This window comes from Ambystoma mexicanum, chromosome 12 (assembly GCF_040938575.1).
Source record: "Ambystoma mexicanum isolate Mex_15411 chromosome 12, UKY_AmexF1_1, whole genome shotgun sequence".
NCBI lineage: Eukaryota > Metazoa > Chordata > Amphibia > Caudata > Ambystomatidae > Ambystoma > Ambystoma mexicanum.
In genome coordinates, this window is record NC_090936.1 from 1,036,526,927 (window position 1) to 1,036,551,733 (window position 24,807).

The 24,807-nt window shown below is 45.0% G+C and overlaps 1 protein-coding gene across 1 annotated transcript in view; it reads right to left on the bottom strand.

Annotated features, from left to right (window-relative positions):
- The window catches only part of SND1 (staphylococcal nuclease and tudor domain containing 1), a 2,477,133-nt gene that overhangs the window by 1,023,827 nt on the left and 1,428,499 nt on the right, over positions 1-24,807 (bottom strand). The window lies entirely within an intron of this gene.

The window sequence follows — 24,807 nt, forward strand, 5'->3', positions numbered from 1 at the left end:
TGGTATTCTACAGATAGGAGGCCTAACCACATTTGAATCTTCTACGCGCTGTGCTGTGCGACACGCTGATCGGGAGGAAAGGGAACCCCTGAATTGAGAGTGACCGTCCAATTAAACGTAACTATAGTCTTTTTTTGCACATATCTTTTGTGTGACTTTTCATCCTCTTTTGGCTATTAAAAGCAACAGTGTGGCAATAGTTCACCAACTGGTCCTTACTAAATGGCAAATAGTACTAGTTTGCCTGACAAAAAAAGTACTTCCAAAACTGCCATATTCACCCCAATACTATGTTCCTCTCATGCCATGTTCCTACAATGCTAACCAGCTCTTTGCACTGGCTGAAGCCTTCTAGTCATCCTACACCCCCGCTTACCACAGCTTTTCATGAACAATCAGACTTAAACATATGTTCCTCACATTTTAAAATAATTGCCATCCACTTTACCATACACACTTACCAAAACCATCTGAGCATTTTCAGTGGCACCACTTTTTGGTAATGCGACAACGAAAAATGTTTATAGGAAATGTACTCAGACTCCCACCCTACACAATTAACGTCCCAAGGGGCACACGAGAATACTGTAGCACAGAGCTCTGCCCCCCGGCTTGCATTGCTCTTCATGCTCCCCGCCATTGCCAGCGGTCACCACCTCAAGTTAAGGGCAATGGAACAGAGGAGCACCAGCATGACCTCGAATTTACAAGAGCATCATTGGTCCAATAAGGAGACCTCCACTTCACCCGCCCTGGTAAGTGGAGTTAGAGCCCCCCCCCCAACCCTCCATTATTAATGTTTCTGTTGGCCAAAGCCGTGGTCATCACCACATTCCAGTCCAGTCCAGTCCAGGGCTGGGCGGGAGAAGCGGGGGTTTTGTGGCAAGATGTCTCCATGCCCTTGTTTGTGGGTGGAGCAGAAGAACAGCCGAGCAGCAGGAAGCCCTTCTGGGCTCCATTCGTGAGGCCAGTTATGTTGAGGGTGGAAGATGCAGCTTGCGGGGGCAGGGTGAAGGGTTTGTGGCTTATTACCAAATGGGTTTATATCGTAGGTCACACCCAAAAATGTTTGTCGAGGGGTCTGTGTTCTAATAGGGTGAAAGGCTATATGAAACAAATTGGAAACACAGACTACCACCTCTTCCTGTATTTTATCGGTGTTCAGACCACAAACCGTAACAAACAGATGACCTGTATCATTGGGTATTTAAACGCCTCAAAGCCTTTTTAGTTGTGTACAGGAAACTGGGAGTTAATTTATTTCACAAAGTAATTTCCTTGTTACACATTTTAAAATTTAAAAACATAATTGACATGATTATCACAAATAAAAATCATTCATGGGTTAGTATACAGAACACAGACTGGCTTTCTCATACCATCTGATCATGAGTTCTACAACAATATGAAAAAGGTTGTTTTCAAGAAATGAAGCTTTGTTAAACACCTTGTAAAGAGCAGTTGAAAAACTCTGAGAACAGTCCGTTACTAGCATGGTGTAATTTCTTACTATAACAGCACTTTCAGTATCAAAAAGTCTCTTCCCAGTTGGCACACAGTTTGTTTATTTTTACACAAAAGAAAGTGCATATATAGTTGGTTATATCATTTTCTTGTACCCTTGTCTTCATATTCTACGTCTCCTTGAAGTACTCCATGTCTGTTACTTCTATACATTTCTTAATTCAGATTGGATATTTTTCAAAATAATGTGCCAACACACTGCGTTTCAGCCTATTATAATGGGATAAACCCCTCCTTAAAAAGGTTTTCCTGATGTTTTTTGAGAGGTCTTCGTCAGCAGTCTGAGTGTATAAGACGGTGACATCAGGAAGAGTGTAAACACCAAAAAACGAACGTCGATTAGCAAAAGGAAAGAAGACAAAATAAGACGATGTAGAGGCAACCAATGTGACACGATTAGCGACATGTGGCTTCTCGTTGACTATAAGTTAATAACATTGGCCCCATTAAATGAGAGCAAAATATGAATCCTGTTACCGTTTACCCACTAAGAGCACTTCAAATAAGGGGTAAGAAGATTAAAGCTTTATCAAACAATCATCTGTCCTGCGGAAGGCCTCTCAAAAAAACATCAGGAAAACCTATTTAAGGGCAGGGTTTATCCCACTATAATAGGCCGAAACACAGTGCGTCGACATATTTTGAAAAACATCCAATCTGAATTAAGAAATGTATAGAAGCAACGGACATTGAGTACTTCAAGTAGACGTAGAATAGCAATGAAGAGACAGGGGTACAAGAAAATGCTAACTATATATGCACTTTGTGTGTAAAAATAGATTAACTGTGTGGCAACTGGGAAGAGACTTTTTGATACTGAAAGTCCTGTTATAGTAAGAAATTACACCATGCCAGTACTTCAACTACTCTTTACAAAAGGTGTTTAACAACAAAGCTTAATTTCTTGAAAACAACCTTTTTCATGTTGTTGTAGAACTCACGATCAGATGGTATACTGAAAAAGCCAGTCTGTGTTCGGTATACTAACCCATGAATAATGTTTTGTATTTGTGATAATCATGTTGTTAATTATGTTTTTAAATATTAGAATGTGTAACAAGGAAATTACTTTGTGAAATAAATTAACCCACAGTTTCCTGTACAAAACTTAAAAGGCTTTGAGTCATTTAGATACCAGATGACATAGGTCATCTGTTTGTTAATATTTGTGGTCTGAACACCGATAAAATACAGAAGGAGATAGTCTGTGTTTCCTATGTGTTTCCTATTACCAAAGGGACTACAGCAACTGCACACACTGTCCATGCCTAGTTTCAATCTTGAAAACGTACATGAGAAAAGTGGCTTCAGCCGTAACATGGTCCAGAGGCTGAATCAGTGATGCAACACCACAGCACAATTCCAAAAACTGCATGCTTTTCAAATGCTTTCTGAGAGAAGTTATAAAAGACATTGTTGGTTTGGCAAATGGAGACAACAAATTAAAAGCAATGAACGTTTTTAAACCTGTGAATCTTTAGATCATTTGGTCAAGATCTCCTGATGATCTGTACATGATGCTAAGGAAAGTTTTTAGATCTTGAGGGGGCAGTAAACTTACCTTGGTTCCCCCATGTGAAACTATGCCTCAGCCCATTAGGTTTGAATTATTCTTAAAATAGTCATGAAAGGCACACATCACTAGTTAAAAAGCTCTATTAACCGAGTGACTGACATTTGATGGCCCGATAAACTGTTTAGGCACGGATTGCCATCCTTGGTACCAATCCCTTTTCTGGACTCAAATGCTATTTTGACAATATGAATGCAGTCCAGCTTCTGGATCTGTACTTAGTTTATATTCCAACACACGGATAGAGGATTTACTGGGAAGGTGGAAGATGCAGGCTTCTGCACTGCTACGACCATGTAACGAGGAGGCATCTTGAGGCAATTATTCACTTTGTATGTTTATGTCCATCGTAAAAATCCTAAGGCACTGCCAGCTGAAGCCACTCAAAGAACTATAGATTCTGAGAATGTAAAGGGTTTAAGAGTTTTGCAGAACCAGCAGAGAATGTGGTGGTCCCATCTGGAGTGAACTACGATCTTTGGCAGGGAATCATTTTATAAATAAGATTATCATGGAGGTATACTAATATGAATTGCCATTTGTACGAATAATGCCCGCTCCCTCCACAGTTCTGCTAGATTCACATAAATTATGGTATTGTCTGTAAATCATTTACTGTTTCACTGCTACGTGCTTTGATGGTTGAACCTTACATTCCCAGTTCCTCTGGAAGAACCCTGTATCCTCTTGCACACAAGACTCAAAATATATGAGGTGGGCCTAGCTTTGCTTGCTCCTTGTCCTGGGGAGAGCAGCACATGTGCCCTGGATGTCACCCGGCCACCAGGTAGAGGCAGCATGTTCCATTGAACTTCGGCCATGGAGATCCAGGCACCACCTATCTGCATTCAACATCACCTGCCCGAGAGCCATTGTCAGAATGCATGTGTCTGTGACAGATACCACAGAAATCTCGAATCGTTTTCTATGGAGCAGACTTAAAACTTTATGCAGAAGCTTCCCTAGTCTTTTAGTTACTCAAGGTAGACAGTCATATGAAAAGACACCCACTCGTGTACTGCTCGAATTAAACATCTGATTGTTTCTGCAAGATAATGTTCATCTACACAAAGCATGACGAGTCAGTATTTTCTATTTAGAAGATTCATCACTCTGAGACTACGGTGGCTTGATGTCAAGACATGCGTCCAGGATCGTGTAACAGCAACACAAGGTCAGTCACTTTTCCATTTCTTTGGTGGGAGACTGGGTGGAAAATCAAAGCTTTTGACTGGGTTCTTTGATGGAGAGCGAGACAGCGTTAAACTACAGCTACATCTGTCAACGCTTCTGCTTCCATTAACTGCAGATGTCACCGCTGGGTCCACTGTAATGAGAAGCTGGACGGACTGAAGCAGAATCCACTTCTAGCACCGCTTGATTTCCTTTGCGCACCACAGACGTCTGTTCAAAACATACATGCTGAATTCTGATTGCCAACCAACGTTCAACTTGGCAAAATCATATCAAATCACTCCACTCTTAAAAATCACTCTTCCACTCGCAGAGAGCATTGATCCATTCCACGCAGCAGAGAAATCCATTAAGATGGTTATGTGGCAGCTAGTATTTTACAGTCAACCAATGTAACTAGTTCTAGAAATGCTACAGTCTCATTGTATGCACTGCCCACCAAATCCATAGAGCTACCGCTGCAAAACAGAACTTGCTGAGTAGCTAGGGAATTAGTGCATGTATTAGCCTCAACATTTGCAAAGGGCAATGCCCCATGCAAAACACAAGGACAGTGTGAGGGGGGGGTAACCATGCACAGCTGTGGCTTCTTGACTCCATGTCAAACTGATGCAGTTAAACAAAAGCTTCCAAATAAGGCATGAACAACCGCAAACTATAAACAATGCATTATGAGTCACAGCATCCACGCAGAGGAATAAACACAAGGAATTATGATAACCTGGTGCACGGAGGTGCTCTTGTGTGCATAAATCATTGGTTATTTGTACAGACAGGAATAAGTCCTCTAAGGAGTAAAGGCACAGCTTAATCCCATACTGCACTGGGCAATCACAATGTATTGGGGTTGAAGTCGAAAATACTGTGAAAAGATTCTTCAATGTATCAGTGATGATTAGCAGTCATTTGTCAAACTAATTTCCGCAATTAGAGAGAGATCCTTTGGTTTTTATCCGGGCAAGGATTGGAATGGCCACAGGAACATTCTTCCAGAACAGATTGTGGGCAAGGACACATGGCTCATGTGTATAAAGAGAAGTCATCTTCTGTGAAACCCCACCACTCACAGTAGTGGGGTAAGCAGACACCCCTGGAGCACTTCCAAGTCTTTCATATTTCGTGGATCACCATGAAAGTGTGCGGGGGGGCGAGGGAGGTGCATAGGAAAAAGCCCAAATGGCATGAGCACTCTCAATCAAACACGCCAAAAATGTGGTCGGCGAAGGCTACCAACATACAAAATAAGGTTACCTGCATTTAGCAAAAAAATGCGTGCAGCAGTGGAGTAAAACAGACCGAGCATTTTTTGTAGCATTCAAATCAGCAGCAAATGCAACATCTCTACAGGCCGTGCTTTTATTGCTTCGCTATACTCAACTTGCAAGTCACGTGTCAATGTGTGTTGGAGGGTGGGGGTGTAACGCCTACTCCAAAGTGCAAAGATCTGTGTGCATCCTGCGGCGAACGGGTTCAAAGCAAACCACAAAAGGTGTGCGTAACCTTGATGAGACAGGCTTCAATCCTGGCAAACTTGTCTCTAGAAACCATTTCACTTGTGGTGTTGGCCATTTACTTTTTTTTTTATCTGCGTGCCCTTCCTTTCATGCACCTGGAATTTTTTGACTTGTGGTCAGGCTGGTAAGGTAAAAAGTTTTTTTTGTACGTCTCCCCTCCTCAACCTACACACACACACTCACAAACACGGTAAACCTCCAAGAGAAGATAACGAAGATTTTTGTGGCATAGTAACCAAATCTACGGTGGCATTTGAAGTGTTGCCCAAAGCTTTTTGCCGCCCACCTATGCTTGCTTGCGCTCAACAATTCTGCACAGTTGCAGAAGACAGACTTTTCAACGAAAAACGACACAACCCGAGGCTGCCGTGGGCTAAACTGTAATCACATTACACAATCTAATCCCAGGACAGCGTGCGCAGATGCTGGAAGCAGCGTGCAGGAGAGGAATCTTTAATGGCAAACCAGGCTTCGTAAAGGGGCCCAGCGACAAAAGACCATGGCTGTTGTAGAAAACTTCAGAAATCGCTGGAAAGAAAGCGAGTAATGCAAAAGCACGACAGCCTTTGAACCTACAATTGCTTTGGTGTGATCTGGCGTTTGTCTTTTTCCTTCCAAGTGTTGGGTTCACTTCCCCATAGGTTTGCAAGTCACAGGTGTGCTCTCGGCTCAGACCTGTAGACTGGTGGCAAGTAATATCCCCTGGCTTTCGCTCTTCAGTCCTTTCGGCTGCTACTAAAACCACTCTCTGGCTGTGCAGTAACTGGTCCAAGGATGAAGCACGACGGCCGCTCTTAAAAGGGGGCAAAATCCCCTACAGCAGTCGTCTTTAAAAAGGTATTGTATCCCACCTGATAAATTAGTCTACTATGAATGGTTGTGAAGAACTTATACAGTTAGTCCCACTTAAAATATATACAGCACTGCTGAGAAGCGGTGACCCTGTCCCGTTATATAAAAAAAAATAAACAAAAAACACAAACACACCAGCTAGTCCTGTTAAGGGCAGCTACTGTTCCATTTTAAGTAGAAAAGCCCATCAAAATAGGGCTCGAAGTTTGTTCTACTACTTTCACCTGTTTGCATTATACCTGAGCGTGTGGGGGCGGTTTTAATGTAAAGTTTAGACAACATTGCCAACCATTCCTTGATCTCTGCTGAGTCCATTAAAAATGGACTGGTCCCTTTACTGCACGTACGGCCCGCGCGCGCGCGCACACACATTCGAATTACTATAAAAAAAACACCTCTTTATATTTAGAATTAAAATCTTTTCCTCATCACAAATGCCAATCATCAATACTTGCTGGCAGGCCCTCAAAACGTAAACATCGAAACCCTCTAGCCACTAAATGTCACCGATCTGCAACTGAAGCAATGAGAAAACGCATTACGAAATGCCCATGCAAATTCACATCAATTACGTGCATTGCACACCTGGAACAACGATGATGCTACCGCCTTCCTTCCTCCATTTAACTCAATAAAAATGGAGGGGGGAGGGTGGGGAATTTAACCCTTAAGACCATTTGGCACAATACTACATCAGCCCATAAGAATAACAGTTCTAATATCCCCCAAATGATCAAAGTATGTGCACAGCATACACAAAATGCAAAATGCTTCCAAAGAGGAGAAAACAACCCAGGAATTCTCTTCCAATTGTCGCACAGAATATCCAGACCTCGAAATGACCGAGCATGTAGTAAGCAAACTTAACCCTGACAAAGAATGTCCTATGTAGACTTATCAACATACTAGTGTTAAACAGAGCATTACTCATCCCAGTTAGCTGCCGGCACTGGACTCAATGTATGGGGGGCTGCAGTGGATAGCCTGTGTAAGGCCTGATACGAACTGTATTTGGACGGATGTTTACGTTCTTATTCTGAAGGATGGGTCCATACTGAGAAAAGGATTGGTGGGTTGGCCGAGAGAATGTGCCAGGCTTTCCCCTCTAAGGCAGAGCGGACATGTGCACTGGCATTTCTTTGGATGGTATATTTAATGTTGCGACTCGTCTTGCTCTGGTCCATTCCTGGCCCATGTTCCATTAGTATGGAGGAATAGTGAGGGGACAAAAAAAGCATACATTTAAGTTTCAAGCTCCTTTACTTTCAGATGAATGGCCAATGTGCACTTACTGAATGCGTCTCAACGGACCCCTGTTCCAAGGGTGCGTTTACAGTTGTGGTCGTGAAAGATCAACACAGCATGTATTAGTCCTAACCAAACAGGCCACTAAAAAGAAAACATATATGTATGATTCAGGAGCATAAGTTCAAGGCAGGATTAAAAAAAATCGGAGGACCACACAAGGCCACATCCACGGAATTGACATGCCGGAAACAGGATCCATCCCCAAATAGAAGCTGCAATTGGACTGGAGACAAAGGTGGTTTTGGAATTGTTCAATGCTGCCTTTGCAGGAGTGCAACTGAATTTGTGAACAGTGTCAGTTCTTTGGCCTTGCACGGTCATGCACAGGGTAAGATAGTTTTGCATGTCATTTTGATTTAATGGACACTGGCCGATAACCGGAACTAAGGGAAACGCAAGGGGGCATTGAGCTTCCAGAACAGAAACTCATTGACACTGTGTACTGACAGCAATGCACCCAAAAAGCTATGCACACTGGTAAATGAAACGCCAATTTAAGGGTCCCAACAATGAAGCGTTGTAGCCCCTTCTGAGGATTGCATAGATGCTGAAGGCAACAGCCGTGGCTGGCCAGCTGCAGCACAAAAGCATCAGAGGTGGTGATCTGCCACTTGCCCAAGTGCTCAGAAACTTACCCTCCAACAGGTGTAACACAGGGGGGGAGAACTCAATGAGTTTGAGGTATGCATTAGCACCAGGGTCGTCACAACACGACCTCTAAATGCACCCGAGACTGCAAGCGAGAAACGCTTCTGTTTTGACTTGGCCAGAGGCTACTGTACTTTCCTGAGAAACTGGGTGTAGTCTCAGAAACACTTTCCCCTAGACCGAAGGCAAAAGTGGAAGGTGCGAGGGCAGCTAGACTGCCAAAACCAAGCATTTCGCTTGAATCTTGGATTCCTCAAATCTCTCCAAGAACTCGTCAGTCTTGGGGCCAAACAGATGTTTGTCAGCTTCAACAAACTTTCAGGGGAAAGCCTGATGCACACTCCGAATGTCACAAGACCTACTTGTAGGACTGCTTTCTCCCTTTTTCCCCCCTCCCCCCTTTTGTCTTGTGGCACCTTGAAAGCATTAGTTGTACAGGCGCCTTACAAATAGCCAATAAAATAACAATGCAGCGTCATGCTCCCAGGTACAAACATTTTTGCTATGGCGACCGTCTTCTTTGTCTCCCTATCCGGTGGAAAAGTCAACGTTGGTGCTCCTGGTTTCCCCATTTACTGTAGCAGCTGCAACAATTGGATGATTGTGAGAAACGGCTGGTCTCCAAGCGCCAGCTTGCGTTTCCTGGTCAGCTCTTTGACTACTGTTGTCTAAGGAGATATGTGCCACAATGCCATAAGTGGGGTCAGCGATCGCCGCACTGCACTCTGAGGACTGCTTTAAAAATGTAAAGTTAGTCACCATAGTAGCTAACTTACTCCTAGTCCATAGTCCCCTTTGCTCCATAATTGATGTGTGCCCCTTGCTAGGGACAGGAATGGAACCTATCTATTTTCCCCCATAAAAAAAGAGTATCTCCTCATTGAATTTAAGGCACGGCACATCAGGGCTCCGCAGATTGCTCCCTCCGGTGCCTCAGATCAGTCCCCTTTTACGGATTGGCCAGCTAATTTAAACACAACTATTTCCTTTGAAAGGGGGCTGGTAGGCCGTATGGGCCAAAGGGTACTATGGACTAAGAGTACTTCGTCTTACTGTTGATGCCATGCCTTTCTTACAGTAGTGACTGACAAGTGACCACAGTTCAAGAGCGTTTATTGAACTTCAACAAGGGTATGATAAACGTCTATCGAATCCTAAATCTACAGATGGCAGCAAGCTACGACCATCAAATAATAATAAAGCAGCCCACCTAGTGGTGTCTTGTCAAAATAAAAGAAGATGAATGAAATGTCACCATGACCTTTTTCGGGACAGAGAAATAAACATGCCACATTTTCATCATTCAATTACATGTGGGTTCCCATCAGCGAGTATAGACCTTACCTGTAAACACTAACCCTTTGCCACCCAAAGGCACTACTGCATTGGCCAATAGTCCTAAAAGAAGAATCACCTAGGTCGCCAATCAGCAATGCCCTTCGGTGAGCCACCATATTCATCTCAACCATGAGGGGGTCTGTGCAGTTAATGGTAGCCAGCCTATCCGGATCCGGGGACGCACATTTCAAGTAGGCGGCATATGGGCAATGCTAGATATTTCCCACTCCCTCAATAAGTCCATATTCCAATATGAATGATATCACATCTACCAGCAAGGAACCCTTAACACCTGCTTGAGCTGGATCCTTGTAGACTGCTTATATAAAGGTTCATGAAGGTATAAAGACATCATTGCACCCTGAAGAGTGAGCTCTGCAAGAATGGCAGCAAGTAATGACTGGGAACAACAAGAGGAGAAGAATGCGGACAAAATGTAAGTCCCAGAAAAACATGCATTCAAGCACCATATTTATGTCAGGAGGATAGAAACCACCACCGCAAGACAGTGGAACACTGAACGCTGTTCATGAACATAACACACAAGAGAAACGATCTGAAAACAACCACGATTCAAACAAGAGAAGCAAAGTGGATTAGGCAAGCGTGGAGAACGTGAGAACTGCAACAGCAAAGGGACAAGGAGAGAAGCCTGAGAAGGGTCATGGAGACCCCATTGTTGAGCCCGGGTGAAGGTGTGAACCCTGCACGATTTCAAAATGGTTAAAGGCCCTTTAATAAGATTGCATCCAATGTAGACAGCAGGAAGGGGGAACTACAATGGTGCTTCACCAAGGGAAAGGCAGTGTTAAAAGTATGCTTGTGAATCTTAGCAGGTGAAAGGTAAGGCAATCATGAGCATGTCCTGTAAAAAAAGACTAAACAAATAGGAAAGGAGGCAATTGAGATAGGAGGAGACCCAGTACTGTTGAAGAGAAGAAAGCAAGCGTTTAAAAGTCTAGCAGAAGAGCCAGGTGTACCACAGCAGAACCAGTGCTTCCCAAGGTAGCTACATGGAGAGGTGGGTGGAGGGAGAGTAGAGGTCCAGAAAAGGTAAAACGAGGAAACTCAGAGGGCCCTAGAACAGAGAGCCTTTCAGTTCTTCAAAGCATGGTAAGACACCAAGAACTGACCTTTACTCTTCCTTTACCTTGAAGCCTTACCTGGTGGTGTTAACAACTTTATCCCGTCAGTAAGAAGGGCGTTATATCCCTTATTCAATCCAGTGGTCCTGGGATGAAAATAGGTTTCTAAACCATCAATCGACCCCATACCTCTAGTACACCAGAAGAGAACCCAACAGATTGGAAACACAAGCAAATTAGAAACCTCCTTGTCCAATTTTGGTAACGTGGACAGAACGGCAGGGTTATCTCTGCAAGGTTGTGCATCGTTGGTTACTTGCAACCCAGCAAAAATACAATTACCCCCCCAATGATAAAAGGGGCTGTCCAGTCAAGGTTGTATACACATACCTACTTTATTATCGCAACAAACAGTTATAGCACACGACAAAATGCAACCCACCCTGTACAGGAATGCAGAGTACGGTTTCAAAGAAGGAAAAGGGATGCACTCTGCATACAGACAGGAGGGTAGTCTGTATAGTAATCAATCGTAATTTTTCAAGGTGGACATGCATTACTTACCGTAATAGCATTTCTGATGATTGTATCTGCTTAGATTCACATGCTGTGCATATAGTCTGAAATCTAGTGGTAATAGCGGAGTATTGCATCTTGTCTTTCGAGGATCAAAAGAGGACGTCTACATGGGCGTGCCTGTAACACTATCCCCAACGTAACGTGTTGTGTACCCAAAATCCCTCAAGCGTCGAGGTCCCAAAAGAGGAAGCCCTCTGTGGTTCCTGATTAAAGCAGCAGGTCTCCCTTGAAGCTACGGCAGGACCACACTTTCCGTCTCAGTCAAATCACATACGCCTAACTTCTCAATAGTGTCTGCAGGGATGACTACTGCAACACACAGTCCCAGACATATTTCACTGTCCATTGATACTAAGGATGGGAGCTGGCTTCAGGTTAACAGTGCTAATCAAAGGTTGTTGGGGTTTCCGGTCTCCTTTGTTAGCCGTTGCAGCCAGGCCCCATAGGGGCCGTTTGAATTAAACTCTGATTAGTAAACAAAACTACCACTAGCGCAAAGCTAACAAAAGGACGGGGCGGATTCATGGAGCCTTTCTTAGTTAATTAGGCTGGCCATTGCAGGGGGAATGTTTTGCTCTCCCCCTTCTGAGAGGCCATGGTGTAATCTTGGCTGTCATATGCCAACTAAATAGGATAGGGTACACAGATTTATATAGCATGTTGTGCGGTGAGCATAGGAAAACGTGTTCAGATTAGACCCACAATGTGTGTGGCGGTTCAATCTATCATCATTCAATATCTTTGAAAATTTTAAAAAATGCGAACAAGCGCACACAGACTGTGCGGATGGTCAAATTCCTCACAAGGACACTACGTCATTACAGAGCAAGATCGAAAGAATAGTTTGAAGTCCAGGGAAAGAGATCCCTTAGTTTGTTAACAGGGCACCCTGACCCAGGAACATGAAGCATTATGCCAAACATCCTCGTAGTGTGGATTACAAATAGTGAACAGGGTGCTCACCCTCTCACAAGGATATTTGGCAATGAAGCAGCTGAGTGTTTTATCCCTGGACTGTGAGAAGAGCAAGAAGTTACACAGTTCTGTATCCCTGGGTGTAGGATATGCCACAGACTGCTTTGCACTTTATAGATCCTGGGGAAGAACAGTGCCCCCACCACTGTATTTTTTAATCCCATCCTGCCAGTGTTCAGATACAAAATCCCTTTTCGTGTTTTAGTAATTCCCCCCCCCCCTTGCCATATAGGTATTCATTCCAACCATTCCCAATTGTTGGACCCGAGCCACGAAAAAGCTGAACCCTAAATCCATGAAACTGTTAGACTTGGAGACACAGTGCAAGACCAGTATCACAGACAATAGGAAGAACCTTGAAAGTATGGTAGACCTATCCTGATCTGGAGGGTGTGCTAAGATTATATCCAGGAGATTAACTAGTTTTGTCCTAATTTTCCTCAGGCCTATGTCATGTGTAACAATCTCATGATTTTGATGCAATTGGCCTTTTGTTTTATTGTCACAATCCGCCATACTTGAGCTCATGGAGTTTCAACCCAGGATTCACATGACACTTCTGCCCCACACATACTCATGTCCATATTTCAGACTGTACCCTGGTGCCACCCCCTTGGGTTTCTGTAAATCAAAAATGCACATATCGCAGCAATTCAAGAAATTGGAGTCCAAGCACCTCTACTACTGCCTTGGTATTTCATCACTTGCAACCTAAGCCACCAGAGGCACAATTTCTTAATCTTGTACGCCGACTACTGTGGACCACTGTTAAACGGATATGTACAAGTTTCTTCATCATTATCCTAGCAGCCTGGCAGTGTTAAACAAGATCTTGGATGAGACAAGGCACCCATAGGCCTTCATCCAAATGCAGCACAATCAGTCCCTTGCTATTTATTTATATTCATTAGCCTCTACAACCAAGTAAATGTCTGGGAATAATGTAGTAATTGCTGCCCTCCCAACATTGGCAACATAGTGCCCTATGCTGCAAGTTCCACGACAGGCATTACATGACCAACAATTCTCATCATCAAGCAGATCACAAACATTCCAACTGGTCCTGTTCTCAAAGTAAGCAAAGAATCCTGCATTGTACAATGTACATTGTATGGTAGAGTCACACAAAGCAGCAGTTTATTCCAAAATCAGACCTTTGTTTTCAGTCAAGCTCTTCAGACTCATTAACACAAAGTTGCACTGAGTGGAGATGAACAAGCTATTTACCAACTGGTAACTTTCTTTCGACTGGGTGTTCCTCCAATGTATTCCACATCTTTGACATTTTATGTCCACAGCTGTGCACTTCTGAAACTTTTTCAGCAAAGGGTGTCCTGTGTTGATGACGTCGGGTCAATGTCCCTCGAAGGCCTCGGTCGCGGGAGACGTCACTGGATGTTATAAATAGGATGCACGGCGCCCGTAGCCTCCATTTAAGATTTTTCCCTCAGAACATGTGGCACCAATCTCATGCCTGCTTGACTGCACATAGCCTTGCGGAAACGTAAGCTGCAATCGCATAGGAAATTCTCCAGAGGGGCAGGCTGGGAGGGCGATGTGTAATACGTTGGAGAAACATCCATACAAAAGAACATTACCAGTTGGTTAGTAACTTGTTCTTCAAATGGATTGTGTCCTCCAACGTATTCCACATCTTTGACAGACTCCCAAAGCAGTACCAGTAAATGGGAGGGAAAGAATTGAGTACCCAATCAAAGGGCAGAATAAAGAACCGCCTTTCCAAATGCCATATCCTAACCATGGATTGCATCCAGGGAGTAATGTTTAACAAAGGTGTGGATTGAAGCCCATGTGGCTGCATCACAAATATTCCTAATAGGAACTCCCCGCTGGAGGGCGGTGGAGGTAGCTACGCCCCTAGTGGAATGAGCTTGCAACCCTTCAGGATGGTCAATACCCCCCGAACGGTAATACTCCGTAATGGTGAGGATAATCCACCTGGACAAGGTCAGTTTGGTAACAGCCTGGCCCAATCGGTGTCCAGCATATCCTACAAAGAGTTGATCGTCCTATCTGGCCCTGGACAACCTAGAAATGTAAAAGCTCAGCGCTCTACTAGGATCCAACTGAATCCAAGATAAGGAGGAGGATAGAAAAAAGGGAGAACCACCTTCTGACTCAAAATTCAGATACTACCTTCGGTAGGAAGGTTGTACCCACAGTACAACCCTGTCCTTGTGGAACACAGTAAAGGGTGGCTTAGAGGAAAGTGCCTGCAATTAACCCCCTCTGCGAGCTGAAGTAACTGCAACCACGAACACTGTCTTGAAGGACAATCTCAAAGGACAAGAGTGCAAAGGTTCAAACGGAGCACCCATGACAAATTTCAAAACCAAATTTAAATCCCAAACCGGCACCTGGAAAGGGGACGGCGGGAATACAATAGTCAGTCCTTTAAGAAACAGAAATCAAACTAATTTTAAAGTAAGAACATTCTTCAGACGCATGCTTAAATATAGACACCGCCACCAGGTAACCCTTAAATGCTACCAACTTGAAAGCCCCTGTGGGCCAAAGAAAGCAAAAAAAGACAAAACCATAGGAATGGAGCACTGAAAAGGATCCACATCTTGACCTCTGCACCAGTTGCAGAATTTACAGCAACGTTACAGGGATTTTGTTGCAGGCCGCCTGCCCGGAAGCAACACTCCATCACGTCATCCGGGAGGTCTCAATCCTTATACCTCAACCTTTCAGATACCAAGCGTGAGTGAGAGTCTTGACCTCTGGATGGAGAACCAGACGACCCCTCCCCACACCCCCTTGCACGTGATAGATTCTCTCGGTAGGGAGGGCAGCTATACATTTCTAGAAGGTCCAGGTACCACGCTCTCCTGGCCCAATCCGGAGCAATGAGGAACATGTGGGAACCGAACCTCCGTAACCTCTGCAACACTTGAATGACGGGGACTCGAGGAAACTAGTACACCGGTGGGAATAACCAATCCACTACGAACGCATCTCCTAAGGCTCCTCTTGGAGGAAATTCCCTTGAGCAGAATCTCTCGCACTTCAGGTTGACACTGGTGGCGAAGAGATCCACTTGAGGGGTCCCCCAAAGGGTGAAGATCTCCTGAAGGACTTCCTGGGACAACTCCCACTCGTGAGACATCGTGCTCTGCCTGCTCTGAGCGTCCGCCGCCGCATTTCTTCTCTGGCCAGAAGAACTGCCGAGATCGAAATTGCCTGCTGGATGGCCCAGAACCAGAGCTGCTTTGCCGCTCTGCACAACGGGAGTGACCCTACTCCCCCTTTTATGTTGAGGTATGCATGGCCACAGTATTGTCTGTCATGATCAGGACACTCTTCCCCCGTAAAGCCGGCAGAAAAGCCTTCAGGGCTAGCCTGATGGACCTCAGCTCCAACAGGTTGATGTGGAGTTTGGACTCCGATGGAGACCAACAACCGCTGGCGGTCAAGTCGTCGGCATGAGCACCCCATCCTGTGAGGGAAGCATCCGTCACAAGTCACCTCCGGCCATGGTTGCCAAAACGGCTCCCCCTTCATCAGGTTCCCTTAGTTGGCCTATCACAGAAGATCCTGGGAGACATTAAAATCTGAACAGGATCCGACATCTTGCCTGAGAGCTCCGACCACTGCATCTTGAGGACCCATTGCAGGGATCACATCCTCAGACTGGCCTCTGGCACCAGAAAGATGCAGGATGCCATAAGGCCGAGCAACCTTAAGAATTCAAAAGCCGGGAGACTCTGGGCATGTTAAAACTTGTCCACCATCTGCACAATCATGAGCCTTCACCTTGGGAGGCGAGCACTTCCAAGGACGTGTCTAACACAGCCCCGATGTACTGTAGCTGTTGGGAAGGTGTCAGATGAGACTTCTTGCAATTTAGGGAGAAGCCCAGCCTGTGGACGGTGTGGCAGGTGAGACCGAGGTGATCCGGGCGCGCTCACCCGAGCAAGGGTTGGATCAGCCAGTCATCCAGGTAGGGGTAGACGTGAATCCCTCCTCGCCTGAGGTACGCAGCCACCAACACCACCATTAGCTTGGTGAAGACCCTCTGGGCGGATGTCAATCCGAATGGCAGGACCCGAAACTGAAAGTGCGAGTCGCCAGCGGCAAACCTCAGGTACTTTCTGTGCTTGGGATGAATCGGCACCTGAAAGTAAGCATCATGTAGGTCCAGAGACACCAACAATACTGAAGTTGAAGGGCCTGGAAGACTTGAGAAAGAGTAACCATCTTAAACTTATCCTTTCTGAGAAGTTTGTTCAACCAACACAAATCCATGATGGGTTTCAATCCCCAGTCTTTCTTTGGGATCAAAAAATAAGGGGAATACCATCCCTTGTTCCTCTCCGCTACAGGCACCAGTTCTATAGCGCCTTTCTGCAGAAGGCTTAAGATTTCCTGCACAAGGAGTGGATCCGGAAGCTTCAAAGAGTTTCCCCGGTGGATTGTCGTGAGGCCGCTGAAGGAAGGGAAGGCAGTAGCCATGGGCTATGGTATCCAGAACCCAGGCATCTGAAGTAATGGCTCGCCACTCTTCGAGATGCTGAGACAGTCTGCCCCCAACCGACGAACCATAGGACATGGCCTCATGACTGTTTGGAAGTGGCTGCGGCAGTGTGTGAAGGTAAAGAGGCAGCTGCCTGAGCGGCTTTGGCCCCTCTATTTCCCCGACCAACACGGGTACTTTTTTGCTGGCCCCTTTGACTGGGGCCCCTCTCGTCCTACCAAAGGAGGAGTAGTAACAAAAAGAAACTCCCTTCCACTGCTGTCCCCTAGAACGAAAAGGCAGAGGTTGACGCACAGCTGCGCTTAAAGATTTTGCTGCAGCTTTTGAGGTCTGCAACCTGTTATGGCTCTCGTCTGCCTTGTTGCCAAACAAATGTGCACCATCAAAGGGCATGTTCAGAAGACTGCTTTGCACATCCGGAGCAAAACCAGACTTCCGCAACCACGCAAATCTGCGTATAACTGCTCGCAGCCATGGACCAGCTAACACTGTCTGCCGTATCCAAACCCGACCGAAGGGATTCGCACATGGCATCCTTGCCGTCCTGCACGAGAGCTCAGGAAGCCATATCTTTCATTCCCCTCGGGAATATTCTCAACCGCTAAAGAAACAGTTCCACAGAGTGTGCGAGAACCTTGCAAATGCACAAGTGGTGCCCGACTGTCGAAGCGCTTATCGTCCCTATCCGGAGCAATGGTAGGGTACGCCGCCTGCCTCGAAGTGTCCGTAGCCACCCGAACCACCAAACTCTCGGGAGTGGGGTGAGTGGATAAATAGCTGGGGTCGCTAACAGAAGGGCGGTACTTTTTTGTCAAAGATTTATTGACAAGCAGAAGAGATTCCGGGGACTGCCAAGCAGCTGCGACCCTTTTCTTTCAGTTGAGATGAAACGGTAACACCGGGTCAAAGGACGGACCTTGATCTAAGATTTCCGTTAGATCATCCTGTACAAGGTTTTCAGGTGGACGGGACCAGCCCAGATTCTGCAAGACCCTAGCCATGAGCCTCCGGTATGAAGACTCAGCATGAGCCCCAGGCTCAGGCCTACCAAATTCCACTTCCGGAGAAGTGTACAACCCACTGGCATCATGAAGGGTTTGCCTCAATTCCTCCAATTGTCTGTCTCCAGAAAACATTGGAGCCACATCAACTTCAGCAGGGTCCTCAAAATCAGAACTTTCTTCCTCTTCGTAAATGTCATCCAGACGGAGTTGAAACCCTGGCCTGGGGACAGAAGAGGGCCTGGAGTCAAATACTGGCCTCCCAGACTTCACAGTAGCCTTCCTAGGAGGATCCAACACATCCGGGTACTCCAATGGAACATTTTGGGCAAAAATCCCTGAAGGCATCTAGAGCGACGAAGGCTTCGACGCTGAGAGCATCAACAGCCTCAGCGTCGTGCGCGCTGAAGGCTTCGACGTCAACATTGGTGCCGACAGCGCTGTGGACTGATAAGATGGCAAAGCGTCAGAGTCAGACGGACATGGCGCCGAGTTGACACCAGCTTCGAGCCCCTAAATTGCAGCGGTGTCGTTGGGGACAAGGACCGAGACCTAGACATAGAAGCACGTCTCTTGTGACTATCCGAAGCCTTGTCCGAATGGGACCTTGAAAGTTCCCTATGAGAGTCACGACGCGGACCCGAGCCTGAAGACGTGCGAGCAATGGAACAGGACCAATCCTGGCTGGCTTCGTTAGAAGGCGTGACCGAACCTGTACCCTGCGATTGAAATATCACCAACATTTGCTCCTTAAAGGCAGCCCATTCCTCCGGAGTCGAGGACTTCATCGTGCATGCCACTTCCCTCGCGGCTCCATCCTCCGAGGAGGACGGGGAAGTCAACCGGTGACGGCGCTTCCGGGAATGCCGCAACGAGGAAGAAGAATGGTGGGAACCACTTCGGGAGGAGGTCCGGGTTCTCGGTCCCGAAGCATAGAATCACTCCTCGAGTCGGACACCACTTTGGATTTCGACTTGGATTTACGGGAATTACTGGGCTTAGAGCCCCTACCAATCTGGAGCTTCCCCTTACGCTCATGGAAGGCCTTGGCAGTCAGCGACTGGCATTTTTAAAAACAGTGTGTCGTGAGACTCGCCCAAGCACCACAAACAAATGCGATGCGGGTCGGTGATCGACATTTTCGACTTGCAGTCCCGGCAAGTCTTGAAGCCAGACTGCAGAGTCAGAGGGGTCGAAGAAAAAGACATCTCAACAATGAAACACACGAGGCGCACCGAGTTTCCCAAAGCAACACGTCTGCGGAAAAAGCAGCTGTGGCTACGAGCACTGTGTCTCCTATTTATAACATCCGGTGACAACGTCTTCGGGGACATTGACCGGACGTCATCGACGCCCTCTGCTGAAAAAAGTTTCCGAAAGTGCACATGTCAAAGATGTGGAATACGTTGGAGGACACAATCCATTCGAAAATATACATATATATGGATTTTTCACCAAATTTGTGGCAGGAGTGGCGGATTGGTCCCCATGACAACCCATACTAACATAGGGTCTAAATTACCTATTTGGATCTCTATAGACATGGGAACCCATAAAAATACTTTCGGTGTACAACTCGAGCGACTGATACAACATTAACGCCTCTTTTTGCTCAGTGTCGGTTGCCATGGCAACCGTTACTAACATTGTCTAAATCATGCACTTGGATCCCGGAGACATGGGGATCCGTGTAAATACGTCCTTTTTACAATCCGGGCTATAGATGGAACATTATTACTCGTTTTTACTATCGGCTGCGACCCAACCCCATCTAAGATGGCCGCCGTATAAATGATCATGGAGTCCTAGCAACAGCGTTACTAACGCCTCAGCCAGGTCTCCGTGAATCGTAGAATGACTCTGCGGTTCGAATGCTACAGCGGCAGACTGCGAGCAGGTCCTGCACCCTGACAGGTAAGGCCATTTTGCGCGCACTCGGCAGACATTTAGAACCATTGAGGTGTCTTCAGTGCCATAAAATATTGACTCAATATTCCCGCTCCATTTAGGTTTTTTCCCGCGGGGCCACTTGAAAGAAAAAAGAAATTAAGCTCATTTAAAAGTGAAATTTCACCTCCGGCTGAGAGGTAAGAGTCCGTTATATGAAAATAGTACCTGCCTTGACCAATGTGTTTCCAATCCCTACGAAGGTGACCTTCATAACAATAAGAAACCCCATTCTTTCTGTTTTTTTCACAATAGGATCAGACAGAGATTAGCCCTTGTGACTTATACAACTTCCAAATAACAGAACCTGTGGAATTAATACACCCATAGGTAAGCTGTGTGTGTTTTCAATACTGCGCAGCGCATGATTTATTCTTCTCTAAATAATCGGTGCATGAATACTCCCCTGACAACTGTCTCCATTCCCCCTGCAGCGCAGCCATCATACAGTACAGACCCCCGTCCGGATGAAGGCCGTATACCAGATGTGGCATATTAAGCACACCTAGAAACGGCTGAAACACCGTGGTGTAGACGCACTGTCCCCAAATGCAGTATATTTATGTTGCTTTACACAGAGAAAATGACTTGTTTTTGTTGAAATGTTTGAATAATGTTATAAATGTCCAAATGTCTATAGGTTTGCTATTCTCATGTGAACTTCATGACATATGATACTAGAATTTGATTTTGTCTTGTACACACAAAGTTGTTTTACCGAGAACTTTCGGTCCCGGGTGTTGTAAATACTTTCTGTACTCGGTCAATGACCTCCCCCTTTCTTTGATGTTAACTCTGGAGCGTCCATTTTATATTGAACTGTATAACCTTAGATAAAGAATTAGATTGATTCTACAACAGAGCTTGAATAAATGTATTCTTTCTTTATGCAGAGGGTGACAAAAAAAACAGGAGTATTCTGAGAGCACCTTTTTTCTTGAACCTATTCAATTGTAATTATTGTTCCCTACTAACCCTCGTGGGTAGAATAGGCTCCCAACCAGGAGCCCTAATTTTTGAATCCTGGGATGTGATATGGCAGTAAGAAGCAAAAAAATAAAAAAAAATAAAACATTTTTTTTCATCCCCCAAAATCTGCCAACAGTCCGTATGTTCGGGTACAGTCCTGTGATGTTCACAAACCTCTGGAATTTGATTCTAGGCCCGATTTCGAATAGTTTTGCAAAGTTTATCAAGAGGTGGCAAAATTAGAGTAAGGATCCCACAATAGTGTAAAGGCTTATACACGTGGTGTCATTTGACAAATCTACACAAAGGTTTGCAAAAACATTTTAGATCTCGATATACATGATTTAGTAACTTTTGGTGGGATTTTGTCAAGCGGGGGGTCTCAACATTTTTTAAATGGCTTATAACTTTTGCCGTTTGACGAATGTGGACTAAAGTTTCCAGACAGATTATAGACTCAACCTTGAACGTTTGTGTATAGACCAAGTTATACGACTACTGTATTACTGTATACATTTTGACACTTTTGAAACCTGGGCACTCATGCCAGGAGCATTGGCAAAGACCTTAAAGCATGGTTTTACAAATGTGCCTGTGTTTTATTTTTTGACTCAATGTAGGTACAAGAAAATCGCGATATACTTTTGGTGGCCGAGGTATATAGCCTGTGGCCATAGGCAGTGGCCAGATTGTCCGGGTTATGGCATAAGGTCATGACCCAGACAATCTGGCTACTGGCCATGATCACGAGGGATGCCAAATGGGGTTAAAGTGGGCCATGTCGACCTAGGACCAGCTATGTAATCAAGTTATTCGAAGTGGGATAGATTTGAAAGGGGGGAAAAATGTGCTTGTGGTAATACGGTCATGGGGTTCTCTCTTCGCCTTCTGAAGGCTGCCATGGAAAGTGAAGAGGAGCCCCACCTGCCCTTTCCATGGTGGCCATCTTGGAATTTTCTTTTTAAGCGCACTGGGTTTCCGCTTTAGGAACCCGGGGTACTAATGGCCTTCATATCTCATTGCAAGGGCTTTAACGGGGGATAACTGTCCCAAGCCCTCATTATCTGCCCTGGCTTCACTAAGTAGTTCATGATAGGTCTTCCGATCACCCCTGACAACTTGTTACCAACATTATAAACATGTCAGGGGTTTTGACCCATGTTCGAGTTATTATGCTGCAACATTTGGGGCTGTGGGCTCAGAAAATCCAAGATGGCCGAAAAAGCCCACATTTGCGCCAGAATCCAGGAAAACCGCGCAGTTCTGCGCACACCAAAATGGTCGCCGAACCTGCCACCCACCAGTGCGAGCATGATGGGCCAGGAGTGCCATGAGTGGAATGTGTGCCAAAGGAAAAGCAGCAGTGCCTGTTAACTCAAAAACACTTTGAAATCACCTTTGTTTCTCTGAATGCAAGCTCAAAATGCCTATTTTAAACATTGCAAGATATTCAAAAATCTCACTGAACACCAGCAGACATTTGGCAGAATGTAGTCTTGTGTGCATACAAAATCTGTAAAGAGAAAGCCTAAAATAATGTTCATAATGAAACTGGCTGAGCTGTGGATGTCAGCAGCCTAAGTTAATTTGGACTGAAAGACACTAAAATCTAAATGTTTAAAATAAATGAGTGACCTACTGTTGAGTGTCACATAGTTTGCAACTGTTAAATGTCATAGTTTTGAACTTAGAATCAGCGTTCTAGCTGCATGTGTAACAATTGTAAGTTTGATTTGGATGAAGAAAAACTGGGAACAAAAGTGACATTTAGCTGAAGCCTGGCTTAAAGTGATTGAATTCTGCCTGGCAACTACCCCCCCGACAGGAGTTGAAACTTGCTCAGACACTCTTCCCAGGCCTGGCTGCATTCTGCTGCCCCCACCAAAAGGAGATGACACCTCCCTGATTGAATCAGGGGAGGAGCACCTAGGACTGGAGGGAAACAGAACAATGAGCATTCCTTGGCTCAGGCAAATGTTAAATTAGGGGGGGTCGTAAATGGCTTACTCTTGAGAGGAACGGGGAGGGGCAGTGCGTTGGAGGAAGTGGACACACCAGAAATTCGACCATGTGCTCTGGGAAACCACACCCCTCTGGGCCAGAGCATAATTTTATAAAGATGGATAATTCATAGTACGGACTTGTCAAAATGATATAATTAATATCATTATTCTTGTGATTTTTCTGTGCACATTTTAAGAGGTGTTAGGACTCTGTACCATGTTCTGAGGCAAAACCCCATGAATTATGGAGATTGCAGACACGGGGTTCATGCTAGAAAAATGAAAATTGACTGGAATATGTCTAGAAAGGCAGTGTACATCGGTGTAATTTTTGGTAAAAATCCAATATTGGTAAACCAACTAAAAACGAAAATAAGTTGCCATTTTTGAACCCTGGCTCTTAGAAACATCAGAGTTGGAACAGAGACCTACCCTAAGTAATATATGATATGTACATGTAATGTCAACCACTTGTGTATTTGGGAAATATGTTTAGTTATGAAAATGATTTAAGGTAAAAGCAAAGGGGCGTGTTCTTCCTTTGGAGCCATAAACATGACACCTGATGACATAGGATGACTCACTGCTCCCTTCTCAAATCAGGTCAAAGAGAAATCCTTGACCTATCAAATCATGAGTGGGTTGGGCATAGAAAGTTAGCATCCACACCCATTTTCAAAAGACATAAAAAGAGCCACTGGAAGCCGGACAGGGACATTCATTTTCCAACCTTCAACTGAATTCCTGCGCAGCACGCTGACGGAGAACTCCAGAACTGCAGAGATCCAGACTAACTCCAGAACAAAAACTCCAAAGAGCTGAACTCTTCAGCAGCCCTCAAAATCTTTTGCAAACAATTCAACCACCGGGCTGTGTGGTTTGCTGCTTGCTAAGAGTCGTGTGTATCCAGAACAGAACCAGTACCCAGAAAGCAGTGCGGTATCCAGAATCCACTTGATCCAGACCAGCAGAACCAGAGACCCAGACCAGACCGCTGTGAACAGAACCGGTGCCTGATTGACCCGCCGAGCAGAGAGAACCGCAGCTAAACTTGTTCACCAGATCCGTGACGAGGCCATTCCTTTCAAATTTATAGTGCGAGTACCCAGCTAGAACTGTGCAGAACCCATCTCTTAGCTTAAAATAATCTGATTCAAAACATTTGAACCTGTTTAGAACTGCATCATAAGAAATTGTGTGTTCCTCCTGTTGATTCAAACCTTTCAAAGCAAATCTGTCATTCCGAAACTGTAATTTCATTTCTGAAAAACTACCTTTACAAAATCGTCTGTATCTTTGGAACGAAATTTAACTTTTATTGTAAAGCTAAGATTCCCAGCTTTCCGACAAGCTCTAAACCGACATATTTATCTGTTACATTGTAGGTGAAGGACTGCTTTGCTTTGTGTAACATTTTCCGTACTGTGCAATTCTACGTCATCACTACCTCCCCTCCCCAAAACTCCATACATATGTAACACCCACCCCACTTTTAGCACTCTAATATATTATAGAGTGGGCTTGACATTTATTTATAATACTGTTCGGATTAACTTTAACATTATCTAGTTATACCTACGTTTTATTCTAAAAACCCTGCTATTTAAAAGCCATGAATTACAAAAGGTATTACTAAAAACGTGTACAAAAAAATAGATTTCATCCCATTGATATTTTTTATTACCATTTACGGATTGTGAACCTGGTCCGTGGGATAGAGGAGTGCTTTATATAGGACAAGAATAAAAGAAGCATACAGTCCCAGGCCAAGAATACAATAAAAGAAATGTCATTAA